At 41.0% G+C, this 9091-nt stretch overlaps 1 pseudogene; it reads left to right on the top strand.

Annotated features, from left to right (window-relative positions):
* The first annotated feature begins 2250 nt into the window (after positions 1–2250).
* LOC124895110 lies at positions 2251–8443 on the top strand (annotated as a pseudogene).
* Positions 8444–9091: the final 648 nt, after the last annotated feature.

Genomic DNA, 9091 nt, shown 5'->3' with positions numbered 1-9091 from the left:
ACTTTCATTCGGATGAATCGAGTGACGGGAAAGATGGTAGACCGTCAGATCTTTGACGGTCCGTCATATGGACCGTCAAATGGGACACGGTTTTTCCGTTTTTAAATTTTAAATTCTTTTTTTAGCTGGGACATATAAATACCAACTTTTAGGGTTAAGAACGGATCTTTTACCTTTTACAAGTTTTCTTTTCATCTATTGAACCTTTTGGTATCCAAGTACTTTGGGAAATTTTAGTATCAAACAACCGATGATTGAAGATTCAAGAACTAATTCTTGGGGTTCTTTGTAAGTAAACTTTCCATTTATTTATGAATAATACAAGAATGAATTCTTTAACTTCTATGGAGTGTTGTGGCTAAACCTCATAACTAGGGTTATGGGATCCTTAATGTGAAATGCATCTATGGGTTGGGAATCAATATGAGTTCCATAATTGAATAACATTGCATAAACCTTTCTTCAATTTCATGACTTTTCTTGGTTTTAAACTTGAGGAGTAAGACTTAGAACACCACTTGTCTGAGAGGAAAGTGTTTGTGGGGAAAAGAAAGTGTTTACATGAATTCTAAGGGCCTTAACCTTTAGAGTAATAGCTAATGCCCTAATAGGATTAGCTTACATGAGAATTAGGTTGAAAGAATAAGGCATCCTATGAGTTTGAGAAAATTATAGGATAACCTATCCATTTAGGTTAAGAAACTAATGGATATAGAGTAGGAGTCAACCTTTCTTGCAATTGAATTTGTTAAGTGGAACTCATAAATAATTCACAACCCAAATGATGCTGGTATTTTGGTGATCATAACCCTGGTTTGATTAATCTCATAAAGTTACGAAATACGGAGAAAATCATTAGTTGAACTAATCTTGTTACAATTTATCATTTTACAAATTAAAAAAAACCAAACCCCCATTTTGGTTAAGAAACTCTGATCAACAGTCTAATAACAATTACGACACTTAGTGAGCACAGTATTCCCTACGGGATTCGACACCCAATCGAGTTGGATTCTATATTTGATAGCGACCGCTTACACTTTCTACTGAGAGTTGTAATTTGGGCGTATCAAATTTTGGAGCCGTTGCCAGGGAATACGGTTGTCAACTAAGTTTGTGATAGTTAATAGACCCTTTGGTCAAAGATTCTCAAACTTTACTTTTTGTTTTTTGTTTTTGTTTTGAACAGGTTGATTCTTGTACATGCCAAATACACGGAGATTGGGTCAACCATTATTACCTATAAATCCTGAACCACATCTCATTGGCAGAATGGATGCGCAACGAGACCCTGAAAGAATAACTGCTCAACAGGAGCAGGCTAGGTTAGCTGCACTGGCAGCTGCACAAGTAAATCAGCAGACTGCTGATAACCCAGGTCGAGCACCAAATCCTGATGATGAAGATCTGGGTGATGATGAGATATTAAATCCAAGGCGTGCAGATGATTTGGCTGCACCTGTCAACAGAGATCGCCATGCTAGAATGAGACCCAAATGCTGAGCTGTGCAGTTTGCTTTTGATGATGACGATGATGAACTGGATGGGGTTGGTGCCACAGGGGATATTATTCCTCCGACTTTAGCACCCGGAGCCAAGTTCAATATTACTAGCACTATGATCTAGCTGCTGTAACTCAAAGGGTTATTTGGTGGACTTGCAGGCGACGATCCGTATATGCATCTGATTAATTTTATCTCAACAAGTAAGTCATTTGACAATTCGGGGGTTGGTCAGAATGCAATTCGTCTGCACCTATTTCCATTGCGCCTATTTCCATTGTCTCTATCTTGAGAGGCAACTCTATGGCTGAATGGTCTAACTCTCGACTCTATCACTAATTGGAGGCAACTGAAAGACGCTTTCCTAGAAAGATTCTTTCCGCCGTCCAAGAGAGCATAATTGAGAGATGAGATAAGTAATTTTAGACAGCTTCCAACTGAGGCTCTCTACGAGACTTGGGAGAGGTTCAAGAAGAATCTTATGCTGTGCCTAAATCATCAGATGACAAATGTCCATTTGATGGAGATATCATATAGAGACTTGAATTCGATGACTAGGCTAGTGGTAGATAATGCTGCGGGTAGGTCATTCATGGATCTCACCTTTATTTAGGCATCTGAGATGCTAGATCATATGACAAAGCAGAGTCGAGGTTGGCATACCAAGGATTCTGAGGTAACAAGCTCTACTGTATCTATTGGTATGACTGCAGAACAGATGCGAAGGGAAGAGGAACGTGACTAAGATATGGCTTACATGAAAACACAGATGGACCTTCTAACTAAGCATTTATTATCAGGGAAGACAGAGAAGGTTAAAGCTGTTGCATCACAGGGAAGAGCTGACTTCGATTCCGAAGAGAAAGCGAATTACTTAAACAATCAGGGGGGTTTCCGAGGCAGTGGCCAAGGAAACTAAGGTCGGAACTATTATAATCGAACCGAATATAAGGATTGTGACCAAGAAAATTAGAAAAGAGAAAATGACAGGAGTGGGTTGTATATTCCTCCTGAAAGTCGTGATGCAGCTACGTCTAGTTCTGGGAAGATTTCCATGGAGGATATGATGGCCAAGCTATTGAAGGGAGTAGAAGCAACCAACGCTGGAGTACTTGAGGTAAAAAATGATTTATCTTCGATGAACCAATTGGTTGACTCACATTCTACGTCGATCAAACAATTGGAGCAACAAATGGGCCAATTATCGGCGATACTTAATCAAAGGAAGGCTGGTACATTACCTAGTGACATAGTCCAAAATCCTAAGAAGGATGGATCGTGCATGGCAATTTCCACTAGAAGTGGTAAGGTGTTGGAGAGCTAATCTTTGGGTAAGCCGGTAGTTGATATGATAGCAAAAGATACAGATAAAGCTGATATTGATAATTCTATGGAATCTGCAGGATCAAATAGGGTTATTCCAGATATTGTACCTGATTGTCAGCAGACTGTTACATTTGAACAAAAGAAGGACAAGGAAAAGGAAGTTGTGGTTAAAAATTTTCCAAAATCACCATCTCCTTTCCCTCAAAGACTGAAAAAGAAAACTGATGACACGAAGTTCAGTAGATTCATGTCTATGTTGAAGCAGCTGACTATAAATGTGCCTTTGGTTGAGGCATTGGAGCAAATGCCAGGGTATGCCAAATTCATGAAGGACCTTTTGACAAAAAAGAGAGCAAAAAGTTATGAACCAGTTGATAATCTTCATCATTGTAGTGCGATTGCTACAAGGTCATTAGTTCAGAAGAAGGCAGATCTGGGAGCCTTCACTATTCCTTGTACGGTGGGGTCTTTGGATTTTGCCAAGGCCTTATGTGATCTCGAGGCTAGCATTAATTTGATGCCGCTAGCCATTTATAAATAGTTGGGGTTGGGAGATCCTACACCAACCAACATGCGGCTTGTAATGGCAGATAGGTCGGTAAAACGGCCTGTTGGGGTTCTGTATGATGTATTAGTAAAGGTGGTTACCTTTATTTTCCCTACAGATTTTGTTATTTTGAGTTGCGAGGTGGACTTCGAGGTGCCCATAATCTTGGGTTGAACTTTCTTTGCAACCAGAAGTGTGATTATTGATCTGCGAGCAAATGAGTTTTTATTCTGAATGAACGATGAAGTGGTGCGTTTCGATGTATGCAAATTAATGAAGCAGCCTAAAGAAATGAATGTGTTCTCTATAGTTGATATTTATTATGAGAAAGAGCTGGAATTATATTTGGAGGAGTAGCTTACTGTTGAGCCATTAGCTGCTGTACTCATGAAATTTGATCGTGAGGATATTGATGAGTACAAAGAAACTGTCTGTAGTTTGACAGGAATGGGGTTGTATTCTTATGCCCCCAAGAATCTGGATCTTGACTTAAGAATCGGCCTTCACCACCGGAGAAGCCATCCATTGAAGAGCCACCAATGTTAGACTTGAAGGAGCTACCTAGTCATCTGCGATATGTGTTCTTGGGTAGTGGAAATACACTGCCAGTTATTATTGCTGCTGATCTCGGCGAACAACAGGTGGAAGCTCTCATTTCTATTCTTAAGAGATACAAGAGAGCTATTGGTTGGACTATTGTAGATATCATTGGTATCCCTCCTGACATATCTATGCATAAGATTCAGTTAGAGAAAGATTGTGTACCCACTATTGAGCATCAGCGTCACCTAAATCCACCTATGTAAGAGGTGGTGAAGAAAGAAATCATCAAGTGGCTAGATGCAGGTGTGGTGTACCCAATCTCAGACAGTAAATGGGTGAGTCCTGTACAGTGTGTGCCCAAGAAAGGGGGCATGACGGTAGTGGCCAACGAGAAGAACGAGCTAATTCCACTCAGGCCTGTCACAAGTTGGAGGGTGTGTATGGACTACCGAAAGCTAAATTTATGGACACTGAAAGATCACTTTCCAATGCCATTCATGGATTAGATGCTTGATCGATTGGCAGGAAGAGGCTGGTACTATTTCTTGGATGGGTATTCCGGGTATAATTAGATCTCCATTGCTCCTGAGGATCAGGAGAAAACGATGTTCACGGGCCCATATGACACATTTGCTTTTAAAAGGATGCCCTTTGGATTATGTAATGTACCAGCTACATTCCAGAGGTGCATGATGTCGATTTTCTCTAATATGGTTGAAGACACCTTGGAGGTGTTTATGGATGATTTTTCAGTGGTTGGAGATTCCTTTGACTTATGCTTGCTGAATCTAAGTCAAGCATTACATCAGTGTGAAGAGTTTAACCTGGTCCTTAACTGGGAAAAATGCCACTTCATGGTGAAAAAGGCATTATTCTCGGTCATAAAATTTTTGCGAAAGGTATTGAGGTGGATAAGGCCAAAGTTGAGGTTATCGAGAAACTACCTCCCCCCATCTCTATAAAAAGGGTGCATAGATTTCTTGGACATGCAGGATTCTATCGCAGATTTATAAAGGATTTCTCAAAGGTTGCAAACCCATTGTGCAAACTTCTTGAAAAAGAGGCCAAGTTCTCTTTTGATGATGACTGCAGGCAGGCGTTTGAATGCATTAAGATGAAGTTAGTGGAGGCTCCAGTTATTATTTCTCCCGACTGGACAAAGCCGTTTGAACTAATGTGCGATGCTAGCGGAGTGGCGCTTGGAGCTGTGTTGGGCCAGAAAAAGGATAGTTGTTTCATCCAATCTACTATGACAGCAAAGCCCTGAATAGGGCTCAAAAGAACTACACTATCACTGAACTAGAACTTCTGGCTATGGTTTATGCCTTCGAGAAATTCAGGGCATATTTGCTAGGTACTAAGGTGATGGTCCACACGGATTATGCAGCTCTGAGGTACTTAATGGCTAATAAAGATGCGAAGCTAAGATTGATCTGGTGGGTATTGTTGCTTCAAGAATTCGACTTTGAGGTAAAGGATCGCAAAGGGTGCAAAAATCAGGTGGCTAATCACTTATCCAGACTTGAATGCGAACAAGCAATCAAGGACAAGTTAGATATTGATGATTCCTTTTCTGGATGAGAAGATACTAGCTACTAAGTTTGAGCAAATTCCGTGGTATGCCAATTTCGTAAACTACGTGGTAAGTGAAGTGATTCCAGATAATATTTCCTTTCACCAAAGGAAAAAGTTCCTTCATGATGTTACCCAGTATTTCTAGGATGAGCCCTATCTTTTTCGGATATGTGCAGATGGTGTTATTAGGCGTTGCGTACCAGATGTGGAGATGCTAAATATTTTGAAAGCATGCCACGCTTCACCTATTGCTGGTCACTATGTAGGTGACCACACTGCTCAGAAAGTATTGCAGAGTGAATACTATTGGCCCACACTATTCAGAGATCCATGGTTCGTAGATGTGATCAATGTCAGAGACAAGGATCAATCTCAAAATGTTATGAGATGCCAATGTCCAAGATGATGGAAATAGAGTTATTTGATGTATGGGTCATTTACTTCATGGGCTTATTTGTAAGATCGTATAGGTTAAAATACATCCTAGTAGCTGTAGACTATGTATCAAAATGGGTAGAAGCTGTGGCGTTGGCTGACAATAAAGGAAAAAGAGTTGTGGCATTTATAAAAAAGAACATATTCTCTCGCTTTGGAGTACCAAGAACAATCATAAGTGATGGGGGATCCCATTTCTACAATAAAGTCTTCAGGGCTGTGCTAGCGAAGTATGGAGTAAAACAACACCGTGTAGCAACTCCTTATCACCCACAAACTAGTGGGAAAGTGGAGGTGTCGAATCGCGAGATCAAGGCCATTCTCGCCAAAATTGTGAATGCCAGTAGACAAGATTGGTCTCAAAAGCTCGATAACGTCTTGTGGGCATATCGAATTGCTTTTAAGACACCAATTGGCATGTCACCATATCAGCTAGTTTATGGAAAGGCATGTCATTTGCCAATTGAGCTGGAACATAAGGCCTTGTGGGCTCTAAAAAGGCTGAATATGCATTGGAAGGAAACAACTGATCTAATATTGGAGCAGATTAACGAGATGGACGAATTCTGTCTCAGAGCTTATGAAAGAGCTGACTTGTACAAAGAAAGGATGAAGAAATACCATGATCAAAGGATTACACAGAGAGAATTTACGAAAGGTGATTTGGTCCTTCTTTTTAACTCCAGAATGAAGCTATTTCTGGGTAAGTTGAAGTCTAAATGGTCAGGCCTATTTAAAATTAGCCAAGTCTACTCATCTAGAGTAGTCTAGCTTGAAAACGAAGATGGTAGTGTCTTCAAAGTGAACGGGCAAAGAATCAAACTTTATATTAGTCCAAAAGACCTAATAAAAAGTGTTGATGTCTTTTATCTCAATGAAGTCTGAGTATTCGAGATACCTAAGTCGTGCCGCCACATTAAATCAGGTGCTAGTGGGAGGCAACCCACAATATGTTGTTGTAACCATAAGTAGAGTCTATTTTATGTTTTTGGGAAATTTTGATGTGTTTATGAAGTGTGCAGGACCAGAAGTGCTGTAAAGAGGAAAATTAGGCGCATTTGAGCTACTGAAAAGTTGCGACGGTACACTTGACGGACCACCAAACTACTGACGGACCACCACACTCAACCGTAAAAAACAGGCAGGAAAATGCATTCACTGGATAGGGCATGGCGGCATGAGTGACGGACTGTCAAGTATATGGTGGACCGTCAAAGCAGTCGTCAGAAGGGAGACTGCTGACCTGCATTCTAGTAAGTAGTGACAGCCAATTCGGTGGACCATCACGACTGTGGTTGACCGTCCCATTAACCGTTACACCAAAACAGAAACTCATCGACTCAGCTGAGGGGTAACGTTCCCAGTGGTGGTCCGTCATACTTATGACGAACCATCAATTCGTCCGTCACTTTAACCCTAATTCTGAATTGGGTTGGGTTAAATCGGTACTCTTTATAAGTACTCCGTATTTGACCCGAAATGAGATTTTAAGAATAAAATTGAGCGGGTACACTCATTGTAACCGTTCCATGACCTTTGATTTTTCCACTTCTTCAAGATTCAAAGAACCTGAACTGAGTTATCCTATATGAGACTCCTCCACTCCTCCATCACTTTTCTATTTAAGCTAGGTCATTCTTTCCCCATCCCCATCACAAACTAAAGAGCAACATAAGTGATAGAAATTGCAAGTAGTTTAGTCTCTGAAGTCTCAAGCAAGTAGAATACTGCAACATCAAGGTATGAGCATTTACTTCTTTCCTCTTGTTCATTTGAAGAGTAAGGGCATGGATTGTTTCATGATTTAGTCTAATGGTGTTGAGTTTGAACGATTTATGCTTAAGTTTGATTTAGTGGATGAAGTCTTGCTTAGAATGTGGTTTTAATGCTGTTGCTCAAGCTAAAAATTGATTTGATCTTAAGCTGCGCTAAAAATCAGTCGAACCCATAAATGTGCCTGAGGACGAAGGTCTGATGGTCAACACGGCGGACCGTCAACTTTGTGACAGACCACCAAGTTGACCGTCCCAAAGGTCAAAGACAATGAGTTTCTGGATTGTATTTAACGGTCAGACTGGTGGACTGTCAAGTTTTCAACGGACCACCAAGTTGACCTTCCTAAAAGTCAAAAAAATGAAACATACTGGATAAAGCTGACGGTGGATCTGACGGACCGTCCCACCACTGGTGGACCGTCAAATCTACCATCAGGCCTCACTGTGAACTGTTTTGCCTGTGTTTTACCTTGTACTGATTTCTTAATCCATTTTCAGGTGACATGGCTCCTAAAAATGAACAAACCAAGGGAGGAAAATCTCAGCGAGGTAGAAACACATCCGCACCGGCCTATAACACCAGGCAAACGGAAAGAAAAGCCATCATAATCCCCCAGTCTGAGGAGGGGAGTGACAATAGCATTAGTTTCACCGATTCAAGCCCAGATGAAGCGACAGTTGCTTCAACTCAACCATTACCTATAGAAGATGAAACTGAAGCGGCTAATGTGGAGAACTAAAGAGAAGTCCCTGAACCTGAAGCTGAAAACGTGATCGGACGGAAGGATCCCAAGTATGAGATGCTATTAGGTGGCAAATTGAGGGAGCACAAAAAGAGTTCTATGATGCGTTACATCCCACTGCTCGAGGGATCTGGAGATCATTCTCTGAAGGACATCAGATTATGGCATGGAGCTTCATGAATATCCATAACTAGAACGCCGATTCAATGATTATGGATTGGCATGGATGGGCACGCCACTAGGGGAGTACCAACAAAACTGGGTAAGGGATTCTTTGCAAATTATATTTGTCTAGTAAAAGCTGAATGTCTGAAGAAGACTCCGATTTCGAATAGACCAAACAGGGATTCTGTTCTAGTCCGAGGAGTTGTTGTTGATATCTTAGCCCGAAATATGAACAGAATATTGTTTGGGCCAGCATACAAAGCTCCACCTGCTGTCCCTGATTTCGAATATAGAATGAGAAATGCTTCTGGCCAGAGACGTTGGTCAGCATCGTTGATCATTGATGATGGAAATCTATCCTGGGCAACTAACCCCAAAGAACGCATTGTAAAATTCATACTCAGTTTCAAGGCTAAGTTCTGGTGGGCTGTTGTTCGATTGAGGTTCGTGCTGTGGGCCAAAAACTGACCGGACCCCAAG

Source organism: Capsicum annuum, unplaced genomic scaffold (genome assembly GCF_002878395.1).
Source record: "Capsicum annuum cultivar UCD-10X-F1 unplaced genomic scaffold, UCD10Xv1.1 ctg80007, whole genome shotgun sequence".
Classification (NCBI taxonomy): domain Eukaryota; kingdom Viridiplantae; phylum Streptophyta; class Magnoliopsida; order Solanales; family Solanaceae; genus Capsicum; species Capsicum annuum.
This window is presented reverse-complemented; position numbering and strand designations above follow the sequence as displayed.